At 46.0% G+C, this 17,044-nt stretch overlaps 1 pseudogene; it reads right to left on the reverse strand.

Annotated features, from left to right (window-relative positions):
- Window positions 1-2,826: 2,826 nt before the first annotated feature.
- On the reverse strand, window positions 2,827-3,352 carry LOC129549234 (small ribosomal subunit protein uS17 pseudogene; annotated as a pseudogene).
- Between the last annotated feature and the right edge of the window lie 13,692 nt (window positions 3,353-17,044).

Here is a 17,044-nt window from a genome sequence, read left to right on the forward strand (position 1 = left end):
CTGTTATTCCATGATGAACTGTTATTAGCCAACTCGTCTGCGTCAAGACTGTTGGAGGAGAAAAAGAGGGGGAATTTGGAATATGCTTGTAAAATGCATATACTCTTAGAAATGAAAGCACACTGAGTCCAAAACAGCTTGATGTAAATGAGTTAATTAGAACAGGAAGCCCAGCGAGACAATGTGGTTTAGCAGAAAGAATGCTGGGCTTGGAGGCCAAAAAAAATAAGAGATTGAATTCTGGCTCTGCTGTCTTTCTCTGCCTTAATTTTGTCCTCTGTAAATGGGCAATAACCATCCCTGTCTTATTATAAAGGTGTGATCAAGATCTCCGTGTGTGTGTGTCCACAAACATACTCTGTGATGACTCTGCACACAGAGTGAGCACATCACCAGGGTGGGGAAAATGGGAAAGGGTGAAGGAAGGAAGGTGGGGCTGCAGGATTTGCCGGGGGCTGGGGCAGTGCAGGGCCCTAAGGAACTCCCTGGGGGCTAGCCTCTGAGGGCGTCAGGCAGCTTACCCCTGGACTAGCCTGCCCCAGGGTGATGCTTGGGAACTGAAAAAGGAGAGGGTTCCACTCCAGCTCACCCCAGAGCCTGTCTCTCGCAGCCGGTCGGCCCTGGTTCCCTCCCCAGCCATGAGTGTGGGTCTGCCCTCTGCCCTGGCCTGTGGTGGAAGGCTTGAAGAGCAGACTGGACCATTGGAAGTTCCCTGGCAGCATTTAATGAAGACTGTGGTACCTCGGGTCTAATTTTTACTGACTCCTGGGGAAACCCGCTCACCTCTGCTTGAGGCACCTTTACTCCGGCTTCATAAAAATTTGTTTATAAGGTCAGGCTCAAATAAAGTTACAACAGTGCAGCACAGTGGTGGGGATGGGTTACGAAGGACTTCCAGCCCGTTACACAAGCCGATTACCCTGCAGCCCCTGGGTCTGGAGGCTGGTGGATGGTTCCCAGGAGTTCTTTTGCTGTTCATTTTGGCAGGTTTCCCACCCAACCTCCAAAGCACGCCCCTGGAGCTGCCAGGCCAGGGAAACGGGGAGAAATGTGGAGCTGACATGTGAGCCCCAGACGTCGGGGCAGGGGACTTGTTTCACCTCCAGGCTTGGAAGTGCAGCCTGACTTTTGGGTGGGAGCCGAATGGATTCTACCGATGGCAGCGGCACTGCGGTGAAGACCCCTGGGACCAGGGTACCAGCACCGAAACCACACAAGCTTCCTTTAATTAGCAGGAGCTCGAAGCCAACAGACACACCGGCATCTGGGAAGTAAGAGCGACTAAACGGGAAGCCTCTTGACTGCCTCGGGGAGCACGCTGCCTGCCAGGATTGTTCCCTGTTCTGTTTCCTCACAAAAAAGCCCCTGTGCTTCTTGAGCGGCCGGCCCAGGTGCTGGCAGTCCCCCAGCCCGGCCACACTGCCCAGGCTTGTCCGCCCGCCTCTCTGGCGAGGATGCTTTCCTTGAGTAGCTGGTTGGAAGCGTTCAAAGAGCCAGCGGATGTTCCTAGGGTTGTCCCGGCCACCCTCGTGCTCTCCTGTGGCGTTTCAGGACCTTGGTTATTACTGTCAATCCCCTGAATCTCCTTGTCCCTCCAGACCTCCTGCAGTCACTGCCCCACCCCCTCACCCCCTGCAGGTTCTGACATAGTCTCCAAGCCCAGGGAGCCCGTGCAGGCTACGGGGGTGACACTGCCCGTGGCTTTCCTTGCAGACAAGGTCAGGGCCTTTCATTTCCAGAGTAGTCTTTTCTATGCTCTATGATTCTCTTCTGATTATTGGGCATTCCATGCATGGCCGAGAGACAGTGAGTCATTCATCAGATCTAAGTATCCAGTGTCTGGCCTATGGCAGGCTCTGTGCCGGGTGTGGGGGATTCCAGGCAGCTGAGGTGGGACCCCACCCCAGGAAAGGAGCCAGAACAGGGACAGAAGCCACAGAACACTGTGAGGGGCTCTGATAGGTACGTCCAAGGGGCCACAGGCACCCAGGGAAGGACCATCCCGGCTGTGCACAGATCATCTGTATCAGACTCAGACTCGCTACAAATTAGATTCCTAGACCTCACCCTTGAACTTCCAAATCATAATCTCAGGGAGATTATTATAAGGCAGAAGATGTATTTTAATGACTTTCTCAGTTGATTCTTTTTTTAAAAAAATTTACTGAAGTGTAGTTTATTTAAAATGTATGAGTTTCAGGTGTGCAGCAAAGTGAATCAGTTATACACATACACATATCCAGCTTTTTTTTAGATTCTTTTCCCATATAGGTCATTATAGAGTATTGAGTAGCATTTCCCCATGCTGTACAGTAGGGTGTTCTTTCTAGTTATCTATTTTATATTTAGTAGTATGTATTCATCAATCCCAGTCTCCCAGTTTATCCTTCCCTACCATCCCACGGTAACCATAAATTTGTTTTCTATACCCATGACTCTGACTCTTTGCTACCCCATGAATCACAGCACGCCAGGCCTCCCTGTCCATCACCAACTCCTGGAGTTCACTCAAACTCACGTCCATCGAGTCGGTGATGCCATCCAGCCATCTCATTCTCTGTCATCCCCTTCTCCTCCTGCCCCCAATCCCTCCCAGCATCAGAGTCTTTTCCAGTGAGTCAACTCTTCGCATGAGGTGGCCAAAGTATTGGAATTTCAGCTTCAACATCAGTCCTTCCAATGAACACCCAGGACTGATCTCCTTTAGAATGGACTGGTTGGATCTCCTTGCAGTCCAAGGGACTCTCAAGAGTCTTCTCCAACACCACAGTTCAAAAGCACCAGTTCTTCGGTGATCAGTTGACTCTTATTCACACTTTTTTTTTTTTTGACTGGGAAAATCACTTTATTGTGTTTGGGGCGGCAGGCAGAGGCCCAGGCTCAGAACTTCTGGAACTGCTTCTTGGTGCCAGCGGCCTTGGTGACCTTGAGGACGTTGAAGCGCACGGTCTTGCTCAGGGGCCTGCACTCACCCACTGTGACGATGTCACCGATCTGGACGTCCCTGAAGCAGGGAGAAAGGTGCACGGACATGTTCTTATGGCGCTTCTTGAAGCGGTTGTACTTTCGGATGTAGTTAAGGTAGTCTCGGCGGATGACAATGGTCATCTTCATTTTGGTCACCACGCCAGACGGGATCCACCCTCGAATGGAGACGTTACCCGTAAAAGGGCATTTCTTATCAATGGAAGTGCCCTCGATGGCCTCCTTTGGAGTCTTGAAGCCCAGACCAATGTTCTTATAGTATCGAGGGAGCTTTTCTTTTGCCAGTTTCTCCAAGCAGGAACCTTTTCTTATTTTGAAAGATGGTCAGTTGCTTTTGGTACACACGTTCTGTCTGAATGTCCACCATCTTTCCGGCTGCCTGAAAACAGGAAGGCCGCAGCAGTGTCCGGGTTTCCTTATTGACTGCACAAGGGTTAGAGTTATTCACACTTAACTTTAAGAACCACTGACTAGTTTGAAGGCCACTGTCCCAGGGATAGTTAGTATGTGTGCACTGAAGTGATGACGTTTGAGGATTTTTTTTCTTTTTTAAGAAATAGTCTTTATTTACATTTTGATTTTCCTTGAATGAAATTATCAGGAGATACTTAATCATTATGTCCTGTATATACAGGGATGGATCCCACCTTTGAGCAGGCAAATATCTTGTAAGACTTGAGTGACCCTTTTTAATCTTATTATTTTTTTAAATTGTGGTAAAATGTAAGCAACATAGACTGTATCATTGTAGCCAGCTTTACAAATGTACTGCCTTTCAGTGGCATTACATTCATCCAGGTTGTACAAACCATCAACATCATTCCTCCACAGAGCTCCTTCCATTTTGTAAAACACTCTGTACCTGTTAGACTGTATAGCTCCACATTCCCTCCTCTCTCTAACCTGAGCAGCCAACATTGTGTCCGATGAATCTGCCTCATCTAGGTGAACATTCAGTCCTGAATATTCATTGGAAGGACTGATGTTGAAGCTGAAATTCCAATACTTTGGCCATCTGATGCGAAGAGCTGACTCATTTGAAAAGACCCTGATGCTGGGAAAGATTGAAGGCTGGAGGAGAAGGGGATGACAGAGGATGAGATGGTTCGATGGCATTATTGACTCAATGGACATGAGTTTGGGTAAACTCTGGGAGTTGGTGATGGACAGGGAGGCCTGGTCTGCTGTGGTCCATGGAGTCCATGGGACATGACTAAGCGACTGCACTGAACTGAACTGAGGTGAAATCATACTATATTTGTCTGTTTGTGACTGTCAGTGATAGATTTTCTCTTCTTGGGCTCCAAAATCACTGTAGATGGTGACTCCAGTCCTGAAATTAGAAGACCCTGGCTTCTTAGAAGGAAAGGTATGACACACCTAGGCAGTGTATTAAAAATCAAGATGTCACGTTGCCAACAAAGTTCTACATTGTCAAAACTATGGTCTTTCCAGCAGACGAATATGGATGTGAGAGTTGGACCATAAAGAAGACTGAGATCTGAAGAATTGATGCTTTCAAACTATGGTGCTGGAGAAGACTCTTGAAAGTCCTTTGGACTGCAAGGAGATCAAACCAGTCCATCCTAAAGGAAATCAACCAAGTATTCAATGGAAGGACTGATGTTGAAGCTGAAGTTCCAATACTTTGGCCACCTGATGTGAACAGCTGACTCATTGGAAAAGACCCTGATTCTGGGAAAGATTGAAGGCAGAAGGAGAAGAGGGCATCAGAGGATGAGATGGCTGGATGGCATCACCGATTCAATGAACAGGAACTTGGGCACACTCTGGGAGACGGTGAGGGACAGGGAGGCCTGGCGTGCTGCAGTCCATGGGGTTGCAAAGAGTTGGACACAGCTTAGCAACTGAACAACAACAAGAAATAAACTTATTTACAAAACTGAAACAGACTCGCAGACATTGAGAACAAACTTATGGTTACCAAAGGGGAAAGCGGGGAGGGATAAATGAGGAGTCTGGGATTAACAGATACACTACTAGAGACAAAACAGATAAACAAGGACCTACTCTATAGCACAGGGTATATACTCAGCATCTTGGGAAAAGAAAGCGAGAAGGTCATTTACTGCATACATTCACTCCCCAACACCACTATCACTGGTAAGAAATGCGCATGTTTATATATAAAACAGACACTCATTCAGCAATTACTTGGGGCAGGCTCTTCTACAAGGCAAGCATCGTTATCTCATTTTACACAGAGATAACTTGATAAGTGGTGAAAAGAGAATTCAAGCCAAAGTCTTTAGGTTATGTGTGTAAAGCCTATGATGACCAATTTGGTTTTTTTTCCGTAAACTAGAACCACTCTGTCTCTCCGTGTCCCTGAGTTGGTTATTACACCACATCAGACAGTGTTTTTGAGCAACGGGATTACAGTATCAGGTCTTTGTCTTGGAAAGATAATGCTGACCACCAGGTATAATCCGGGCAAGAAATGACAAAGGCAGGAGAAGAGTTGGGAAAATAAGAGGTGCTCGATAAGACAGGAAGAGGGATGGAGATGTGTGAAAGCTCCAGAACAATTCTCCCCTGTGGTTTCAGAAGACTGAGTGGGCAGTCCTGCCGCTTACCCAGACAGGGAAATTCCAGAAGGACTCAGAGTCTGAGATGTTAGACCACTGCTTCTGTACCTCCCCTGCGGGACACTAGGGTTTCCCAACCTGGTTCTTTACCATCTTCCCAACGTCGGACCAGCCCTCAGTTTGACAGTGTTTGTTTGACAGTGTTTGCTCTCAGTGTCTGACAATGTCTCAGTTCATAAGAATATCATCGCCCCCCAGTTTTGACCAAGAGAAAACCGTGGGTGTGATAGGTGTTTTGCCAATGGCGAGATTTCACCATCGTGTCTGTGGGCAGCTTTGTGATTCCCAACTTAAACCATTCTCTCCACTGGAAAAGCCCCTGGAAGGTCTCCGGGTGAGCATCTCATCTCTTGGTCCACATTCTTTGCATATTTTTTTTTCTGGTTGGTGGCTTTCACAAACCACAGGGAAGGAGGCAATTTACATCCGATCAGCAGGCTGCAGACCTGGGCTTACATGATATTTGATGGCACTGTTTGATGTACCCTCAGCCGGGGGGGGTCTCTGGCAAACCCAGAGCAGTGACCAAGGTCAATTCAATCCCTGAGAGGAGTTCTCACAGTCTTGAAATGGAAAAAACTGTCACTCCTTTGGCCCTGGGAAGAAGAGCATTGCCATCAGGTGCCCTGGTTCTGCTAAGCCTGGACAAGGCACAGGCTAAGCTGAAGGCTGGAGTAGAGAGTTAGATTTGGCCCAGAAGGGGATGGTGCTCAGGGATAGTGGCTTAAAGCAACAAATATGTGCTTTTTCACATAGTTCTTATGGGTCTGGAAGCCAGCAGCAGCTTAGCTGTGTGGTTCTAGCTCACTAGGGCTTCCCTAGTGGCTCAGCTGGTAAAGAATCCTCCTGCAATGTGGGAGACCTGGGTTTGATACCTGGGTTGGGAAGATTCCCTGGAAAAGGGAACAGCTACCCACTCCGGTATTCTGGCCTGGAGAAGTCCATGGACTACAGTCAATGGGTCGCAAAGAGTCGGACATGACTGAGCGACTTTCACTTGACTTAATCCTGGCTCAATAGCTCCTGATGTTGTAACCAAGCTCTTGGCAGGGGCTGTCATCTGAAGAGTCGTACAGGGCTGGAAGATCCATTTCCCACTTGTTCACATGGCTGTTTGTAAAAAGTCTCAATTCCTTGCCCTGTGAGCTTTTCCGTAGGACAGCTCATGACATGGAAGCTGGCTTCACCCAGAGGATATGGGGGGGGAAAGAGAGAGATGGAAGTCATAGTACTTTTTAAAATCTAATCTCTGGGAAAGATAGAGGGGACAGGAAGACAAAGGGGTGACAGAGGATGACCTGGCTGAATGGCATCACCAACTCAGTGGACATGAGCTTGAGCAAACTCCAGGAGACAATGAAGGACAGGAAGCCTGGCGCGTTGCAGTCCATGGGGTCGCAAAGAGTCAGACACGACTTAGTGACCGAACAACAATCTCAAAAGAAGCATAGCATTACTTATACCATTTTCTACTGGTCACTGAGACCAGCCCTGGGACAGCGTGAGAGAGAGCCACGTGAGACTATGAACACGGGGAGGCAGTGGTCCCTGGGGCCATGTTGGAGGGTGGGTACCACATGATGGAATTTCTGGCGAGCCCCTCATCCCAGAGGACACCTGTTAAACAGCCAGAAGGAAGGACAATTCAGCCCACAACACCCTCTCTTCACTTGCTCTTCCCAACCTTATTACAATGTAGAAGATTTTGTGAACTTTAAGTTGCCTGCATTTTGACTTCCAGTGTTTCCACCCCTTTCCTGCCCATGAACCTAAGGCTGTAGTCGTCTGATGAGAAGGGACCATGTCTCCTTTTTATCTTTAAGGGGCCAGAGCAGCAAGTCTGATGCTAGACACAGGGTAGTTGTTTAACCAAGAGTTAGTCACTGACTGACTGATTTAGAGACGCTCCTCAAATCCTCCTTTTTATGGTCTGGGAAGTCAAGGAGTCAGCAAGGAAAAAACTTGGTTGGATGAGTCATCCGTCAAGTGTGGAGCAGAACTCCACCAGCAGCTGCTGAGCCCAGCTGGAGCTAGGAGACAGGTTCTCTGACCGAGGCTCAGAGACTGCCCGCGGCATTTACTGGGGTTAACGATCAAGTCTCTGTTGCACTGAGCTGCCCAATAACTCACGAGGCTGTTGGAAGCCTCATTTCTGTGCAACACGGGCTGGTTGCGTGCAGTCCGCCAGGCGAGCAGCGATGTTGCAGGAGAAAGTGATCCCTAATAAGCGGAACTTCCCTTTACACCTCCTGGTGACTCGTAACAGGGCTCTGAGACAGGCTGCAGGTCTGCTCTGCAGAGCGGAAGAAGGGCACATGCCCTGTGCCGTGTCATCAGCACACACCAGTTGGTCCTGCGGATTTGATTCCAGTCTGCACCTCAGCAGTGGATCAGACGAGAGTCGGCAATGAAGGAGGGAAGCTGTATTCATCCCAGTCCTGGAGAAATAAGGTAGTGGTGCCACCAGCTGTCATCTGCTGCGGACCTATCTAAGTAGCAACACCAACATCTTGGGCTGAAATCCCAGTGAAAAGAACAACAGCTCCCCCCGACCCCCTCCCGCTTGGGTTCACCTGGGGTAAACGGGTCCCCGCCATGCTGGCTTATTCAAAATGGCCTTCTGAAACGTGTGTCTTTTGTTCTTTCGGTGAGGGTACCTTGGTTCCTGTGTTATCTGCCCCTCAGCTTCTCCTACCACTGGGTTTTGCCTTTGTGAGGACTGAGGGAGAAGGCCGGTGAAAAATGCTTTGTTACATTACATCGCCCCCTGGCTCCAAAGAATTGCTCCGTAAATCACCTTATTGTTAAAGTGTCCTGGCAAAACTACACCACTTTCAGGGTCTAAGAGAGCACAGGGATATTAATCAGAGGCAACCGGTGCAGAAGGGACATTTAAAAAGGAAAGAAAGAACATAAAATCCATGTTTTTTTTATGCGTGGAATCTGGAGAAGAGCATATATTGGGACTGGGGCCAAACCAGATGATCTTGACTCCTTCATAAATACTCTGATATAGGAATGCATTATCACTGAACACTTCAAGCCCCTTTCGTTTTATGGCAAAACAGTATTGAACACCTGCTGCATTGTAATGACCCAGTTCAAGCAGCGCGGGGTGACGATGGGAGGGCCGGGGCAGGGGCTCCATAAATCAGGATGACCTTTCATCAGATTTGGGCTGGACCTGCAGAGTTGGCTGAGGGGATGGCAGGTACCCACATCTCACAGACATTCCTGGGAGGGCCCGTCCGTGACTAAAGCACCACAGGGGCAGTGAGCCCAGCTTCCCGAGTCCGAGACTCTACGTGGAAACCTTAGGGGGAGGAAGTGGGCACAGGAGCATTGGTTTCTCAGATTATTGGTTAGGACAACTAATTAGCAGGCCAAGAGCCTTTCCTGAGAGCCCGTAAACCACTCGGTACTAGGTATGATAGAAAAACACACGCCAAAGGGAAGCCATGGGACCTCCCTGGTGGTCTAGTGGCTGAAACGCCAAGCTCCCAGTGCAGGGGGCCCAGGTTCTGTCCCTGGTCAGGAACTAGACCCCACGTACCACAACTGAGAGCTCACATGCCAAAACCAAGACCTGGTGCTACTAAATAAATTTTTTTTTAAAAAAAGAAAGAGAGTCAAATTCTACTGTAACTAAGTAAATTCTGGAACTTTCCCCAAATAAGGCGTGCTTTCTTGTCTTTTTGTGACTTGGTTTTCTCGTTACAGGATCTGCTTTCTCCTGTTTCTTTTTTCAGCTTTCTTGAGATATAACTGACACACAACCTTGTGTGATTTTAATGTGTACAACGTGACGATTGGAAACACCTAGGCACTGTAAAACGGTTCCCACAATGAGGCTGGTTAACACATCTTTCATGCTGCATAATTTCCACGTGATTGTTGTTATGGTGAGAACACGAAAGCGCTACTTAAAAAAAAATTTGAAGTGTAATTTATATAAACTGTAGGTTTTCAATATAGAGGTTCACAATTTTTAAAGGCTGTGCTCCATTTACAGCTATTATAAAATATTTGCTATATTCCCCATATTGCGCAACATAACCTTACAGTTTCTTTTATGCATGATAGTTTGTTCTCCTTAATTTCCTCCCCCTGACTGCCCCTCTCTCTCAAAGCTCTACTTGTGGCAGCCTTCAAGTGTACAGGGCTGTGAACAATAGGCAACAAGCTGTACCTTAGATCCCTAAACTTATTCACCTCATAACTGAAGGTCTGTACCCTTTGACCAACACCTCATTTCCCTCAGCCCCTCTGTGAGCTTGACTTTTTCAGAGTCTACGTGTAAGACCAGACAGTATTTGTTTTTTTCTGTCTGACTTATTTCACTTAGCATAAAGCCCTCCAAGTCTATCCCTGCTGCTGCAAATGGCAAGATTTCATCCTCAGGGCTGAATGGTACCCCGCTGTATACACATACCACACCTTCACTATCCACTCACCTGAGAGTGGACACTTAGGTGGTTCCCATGCCTTTGTCGGTAAAGCCACAGCAAACACGGGGATGCGGGTAGTGGTTTTATTTCCCTCAGATAGCTATCCCTGTTGGATCGTGTGAAAGTGAACTCGCTCAGTCGACCCTATGGACTATAACCCGCCGTACTGTAGGCTCCTCCGTCCATGGGATTTTCCAGGCAAGAATGCTGGAGTGGGTTGCCATTTTCTTCTCCAGGGGATCTTCCCCACTCAGGGATCAAACTTCATAGTTCTATTCTTAGCTCTTTGAAGACTCTCCATACTATTTTCCAGGATGGCTACAGTATCCGGCAGCACTAAACAGAGAGTTCCTGCTCATCCACACCCTCGGCAACACTTATCTCTTATCTTTTTTCATGACAGCCATTCTAACAGATGTGAGGTGATATTGTTCTGTGGTTTTGATCTGCAGGGTTTGCTTTCTAATAGAATCTGACTTAAAGCAGGTGGCTTACACCCTCAAACGACTTATCATCTAATAGCATGCAACAAGCACAAAAACGTTCTGTCCCTGAACATATATTAGAGGCAGCTGTTTAAATCCCAGATGTCACAAACAAAATCTAACCCATGGGGACAGAGGTGTTTCTCCATTGATTATTGGCAAAGGGAACACTGCAACAAAGTTGGACCTCTTCAACCCCCTTCTTATTTCTTCAGCCTTTCCCTCACTCCCTAAACACACAAAGAAAATAAAACTCACTTGACATGTCTTTTAGTATTTTGTTACATAATGACGATGATCAAGCAGACAGAATCTGGGGTCCGCAGGTCCAGGTGTGAATAACAGGTCTGTGTGCCCCCCTGGTCAATGATAATGAACTCTCTAGGCTTCAGCTTTTTCATCAGTAAAATGAAAAGAGGAATAATATTAACCTCAGATACAAGCGTTACGAGAATGAACCAAGACAGTCTACCCAATGGGCTCAGAATATTAGCAACCAAGCAGTAAGTACTCAATAATACTATTATTATAAGCATTGTTATCCATACATAGATCATAGCCATAGTGTTAATGTATACACACATTCAAGAACTCTTTTTAGAAAAAAAACAAACAGGCATATTTTACATGGGCTTCCTTGGTGGCTCAGCAGTAAAGAATTCACCTATAATGCTGGAGACGTAAGAGACAGAGGTTCAGTCCCTGGGTCGGGAAGATTCCCTGGAGGAGGAAATGGCAGCACACTCGAGCACTCTTCTTGCCTGGGGAATCCCATGGACAGCCTGGCGGGCTCCTCTGTCCATGGGGTCGCAAACAGTCGGACACAACTGAGCAAGGGCACACACACACACATACCTTACATACTGTTTTGGTCATTGTTTTTAAACTTCTGATGCATTATGAACATTTTTAAACATCATTAGTCTCCCACAACATCGTTTTTAATGGGTTCCAAGTATACCATTACGTGAATGTACCCTGAAGTGTTTAAACAACCTCCTATTGTCAGACAATTAGGTTGTTTCCATTGTTTGACATTATAAACACCCAGTGAGGAACCTCGCAGAGCCTTCTTGCACACATTTTTGGTTGTTGCCCTGGGACAAATTCCCAGAACTAGATCAAAAGAAATGCAATTAAAACGCTCTAAAAAGAATATAAACACATTACAGAAAATTGGGGAAAGAGGAAAAAAATACAATTCTCCCACACTAATACAAATACTAATATAATTTGAGTGATTAAGATATTCCAATGTTTTCATTTTTACTTAAAAGAATAGAGGCCTTCAATAAAAGATGGGCAGATGTTCATTATGTTTGTTCCTTTCTGAAATTCACTAAAATGACATTAAAGAACTAAAAAGAAGAAGAAGCATAAATCCACAATGAAAAAGAGAGTGGAAGAGGATGATAACAACCAAAAGATGTGATCAAACTTCTGAACACAGAGAGGTAGACCAGACAAGTGATAACTGACCTACTGGCCTAGAGGAAACTAACATCTACACGATGACTTAAAATGACTGACTGACCTTAAAGAAGCATCTGGACACTCCAAAGCCCCTCTTTGAGCCTGAGAAGCAGATTGACCCTCAAGAGAAGCTGAGCCAGACCAGTTCTCCTTCAGGAACATCAGGTACTGCTAAGGGCAGGAGGAGGCATCTTAGTGAAAGGAGCATATTTAAGTGAGAGTTGACATCACCTGCCAAAAGATAAGTTTCCCAGCCCTTTCCCCAGCTCAACTCCCAGAATGCTGGCAGCAAAAGCCCAGGCACTGCCCCACCTCCACCCCAGACAGGAGGCTGGAAAATTCAACGAGACACTTAGAGATCCAAGAGAAAAGACTAGGGAGTCTCCCCCAAGGAAACGTCAATTTCCTGCATAAGCTACGGTGAAGCCTCTCCCCTGTATGGAGAGACAAGCACCCACCCACCATGCAAAATAAAAAGAGCAATAGACATTTGAAAAAGGCTTCTAACAAGAAACACACCAAAACAAAACAAACTAGCCAAAAAGAAGAACTCAGAAAAAAACAAGGCAGGACACAAAAGAAAGTCTCTAAAAAAGAGAAAACACTGCATCCTTGAAATAAGAAGAACAGAATCTCAGGATGTCCCTGTTGGTGCAGTGGTCAAGACTTCATGTTTCCAATGCGGAGGGCATGGATTCAGTTTTTTTGCGGGGGAGGAGTCTGGGTGAGGACAGACTAAGATCCCACATGCTTCATTGCCAAAAGATTTTTTTTTTAAAGACTTACAAAGCAAGAAAATGCCTCAAGCAGTTAAATATATGAGAAAAAACATCAACTTTTCACCTTCCAGAAAACAGAACAAAAAGAAAAAGCTATAGAAGATATAAAGCTTAGGAAATTTTGAGACAGTGGTTTGAGACATGCTAGAAAGTGTGAATGAAGAAAACAAATAGGAGGAAATCACTCTAAAATTAATACTGAGTCTGAACTGAAGGACAGGACAGTAAGTGAGAAAAGACATGCCCAAACACATGATTCTAAAATTTTACATCATCAGAAATTTTTAAAAATTCATAAATGTTGCTAAAAAGAAAATTTTCAAAGTCACTTAAAAAACCCCGAGAATCAAAATAGCAATTGAAGACAATAAAGAAATTCTGAGCTAAACGATTTGAACCCTGAACTCTCTACCCAGCTAAACTATAAATCAAGCGCACTCTTAAAAACAGTTTCAGACATTCAGTGTCTCAAGATATTTACCTTCTTTTCTCAGAAAACTTTTGGTGGATGTGCTTTGATAAAACAGGGGAGTAAAGTTGACTCACTGGAAAAGACTCTGATGCTGGGTGGGATTGCAGGCAGGAGGAGAAGGGGACGACAGAGAATGAGATGACTGGACGGCATCACCGACTCGATGGAGGTGAGTTTGAGTGAACTCCGGGAGTTGGTGATGGACAGGGAGGCCTGGCGTGCTGTGATTCATGGGGTCGCAGAGAGTTGGACACGACTGAGCGACTGAACTGAACTGAAGAAAAGGAAAGCAAGAAGTGGTGATAGGAGACTCAAAAAGAGATTAAAAAAGAATTTAATGGCTAACGAAGACAAGCTTTTTTTCTTCTTCCTCACAGAACGGTCTCAGGTTAGTTCTCCAGGTCTGCAGGGCAACTCTGCTCCACTTAGTCATTCAGGGAGCCATATTCTTTCTGTCTTGTTCCTCTGCCACCTCAGACAGCAGTGGTCCTTGCAGGGTGATCCCACCAGCATCACTTGAGAATTTGTCATGTTCTCAAGTGACGCTGGTAGGGTCAGGTTGTGCCAATGGACGCACGTGTATGCAACGTATTGCCACTTGCTGGCTTTTCCATAAAAACCTCCACACTTTTTCCCTCTGGGGAACTGGCACATGAAAGTGCTTGGAATCAAACTTTGATCACACAGAAAAGAATAATGCCCTAAAATCCCCTGCATTCTTTACCAGGCAGACTTTTTACCACTAAGCCACCTGGGAAGCCCTGCCAATGCAGGAGATGCAAGAGACTCGGGTTTGATCCTTGGGTTGGGAAGATCCCCTGGAGGAGGGCATGGCAACCCACTCCAGTGTTCTTGCCTGGGAAATCCCATGGACAGAGGAGCCTGGAGGCCTACAGTCCATGGAGTCTCGACTGAGCATGCATGCAGAATGTCCCAACCACAGACCAGAACTATGACTCAGGCTGCAGAGTGACCAGTCCAGATGGGAACAAGAGAGCTGCAAAAGCTCCAGGAGAGTTGCCAAGGAAAATAATGAACCCAAGAGGAGAATACCTGTATTTGAATGTATCGACAGGAGATTTTGTGGATGCATTAATAATAGGTACACAGAACACGAAACGGAATACAAAAAGAGATAGAAAATCATTAATTCCAGGGAAAACAAAAGGTTGAATGAGAAAGGAAACATAATTATATGATTCTATGTGGCTTAGCTGGGAATAATATTTACAAAGTCATAATGTAAATACTTAATATTGATCTAACCAAAAATGGTGATGTAACTATATTGGGAGAATGAGCAGAGGATAAAGGTGTGCCAGACAGTTCAATGATGATAAACATAGCATTTATATAGCTATGTATATTATACTGTGTGCCAGAAATTATTCTAAGCTCTTTATATATTCAACTTTTAATCTTCATATATATTCTAGGAGGTAAATACTATTATCATGTACATTACACATGGGAAAACTGAGGCACACAGCAGTTAAGCAACTTGCATAAGTTTACAAAATTAGTATGTATTGAACTTGGAGTTTAAACCAGGTAATTTCTCTCCAGAGTCCATGAATTCATTACAACGCTACCTAGTCTCACTTTCTGTGGTAGGAAGACAAGAGACAAGACCTAAAAATCAATAAACTGAGAAATACAGGCTAAGCATGTTATTTTTAAGGACATAAATCTCAAGAAGAAACAGAGGAGAGTCTAAAGTGATTACTTCTGATCAGGAGGTAACTGTGAGTGGTCGAAGAACCGATGCTTCTCTTGTTATGTTGTTACAGACCCAGCACGCAGGTTTGGCTTTTCAAATCTTGAAAAAGCACTTTGATCAAAACAATTTTTTTAAAAGAGAGATGACAGAAAGAATGAGGCTGGCTAAGTTACCTTAGCAAATGGAGAGAATGACCCAGAAGAGAAGGTCAAAAAGTCCCTAATGGGTAAAATATGCAATAGAGCTAGGAACTGGGAAAGTTAGAGACAAGGAAAGTTTCCACAAGTAGAAACAAAAGGATGGTATTCTTGGGGAAAGTACCAGCAGAAAGGAAGAGAGCCAGAGAGAATGAGAAGAGGAGAGATTAAATATGTCAGGGCAAGATATTTGTCCTGGGCTGGGCTTCCCTGGTGGCTCAGAGGTTAAAGCGTCTGCCTCCAATGCTGGAGACCCGGGTTCGATCCCTGGGTCAGGAAGATCCCCTGGAGAAGGAAATGGTAACCCACTCCAGTATACTTGCCTGGAGAATCCCATGGACGGAGAAGCCTGGTAGGCTACAGTCCACAGGGTCGCAAAGAATCGGACACGACTGAGCGACGGAACGGAACGAATGGAATAGACCCAAAAAGGGGAGCAGCAGACTTCATGGAAACTCTGTGGGCTGAGTCCAGGGAAGCTTCTGAGGTAGCATTCTAGCGGCTTCACAGTCAGCCCCTGTAAAGCTCGGCTTTACCCAGAGCCCCTATCATGAGACTCCCTCCTCAGCTGAAACAACTCTGACCTTAAAACTGAAGGTAGACGGAAGGATGCATTGCAAACCAATACTGAGGTGACTGATTAAAACACAATTACAAGTCAATCCAAGCCAAACCAAAGTAAGAAAACATTACTTGTCTCTCTACTATGTGACTTTGGGTCTTCCTGGTAGCTCAGTTGGTAAAGAGTCCTCCTGCAATGCAGGAGACCCAGGTTCAATCCCTGGGTGGGGAAGATCCCCTGGAGAAGAAAATGGCTACCCACTCCAGTATTCTTGCCTGGAAACTCCCATGGACGGAGAAGCCTGGCAGGCTACAGTCCATGGGGTTGCAAAGAGTCGGACACAACTGAGAGGCTAAACCATCACCATGTGGCCTTGGGGCAGGCAAGTAAGTCACTTATTTCTCCCAGACTGTTTTTCCTGTTGCAAAAATAAATGTGCTTGCTATATAACAAATCCTGTATATGTATATGTAGAGTACTCATACCTTTCAGAGTCACTTTTCATTTTACATTTACCTGAGCCAGTTTTTCAGGAGATTAAACTGAGAGAGGTCAGGCGGGGCCAGTGATGGGTGGGAGGGTAGGAGGGGGTGAGGAATGAGACGTTTTGCCTAAAATCACACAGCTAGTTAATAGTGGAACCCCAATTCTAGTTCTACACACAGTTCACTTTTGTTTGTAAACGTTGTCTCAGTTAAGTAATATATTATTATACACATATTACTGCCTGCAATGCAGGAGACCCAGGTTCGATTCCTGGGTGGGGAAGGAAATGGCAACCCACTCCAGTATTCTTGCCTGGCAACTCCCATGTACAGAGGAGACTGGTGGGCTACAGTTTGTTGGGTCACAAGACTCAGACACAACTGAGCAAGTACACCCCCCCCACATATAGATACATGGTAATTCAATTCAGTTGTGTCTGACTCTCTGCCACCCTATGGACTATAGCCCACCAGGCTCCTCTGTCCATGGATGGGGATTCTCCAGGCAAGAATGGGAGACGTTTGCCATGGTTTGCAATGCCCTCCTCCAGCGGATTTTCCTAAGCCAGGTTATAAGAACCTCCGTGTTTTCTGTCTCCTGAATTGGCAGGCGCTTCTTTACCACTTTAGGACTTCCCTGGTGGCTCAGACAATAAAGTGTCTGCCTACAATGCAGGAGACCAGGTTCGATCCCTGGGCTGGGAAGATCCCCTGGAGAAGGAAATGGCAACCCACTCCAGTACTCTTGCCTGGAAAATCCCATGGACAGAGAATCCTGGTAGCTACAGTCCATGGGGTGGCAAAGAGTCGGACACGACTGAGCAACTTC

Source organism: Moschus berezovskii, chromosome 26 (genome assembly GCF_049115385.1).
Source record: "Moschus berezovskii isolate FMDL1 chromosome 26, NW_MosBer_1.0, whole genome shotgun sequence".
Lineage (NCBI taxonomy): Eukaryota > Metazoa > Chordata > Mammalia > Artiodactyla > Moschidae > Moschus > Moschus berezovskii.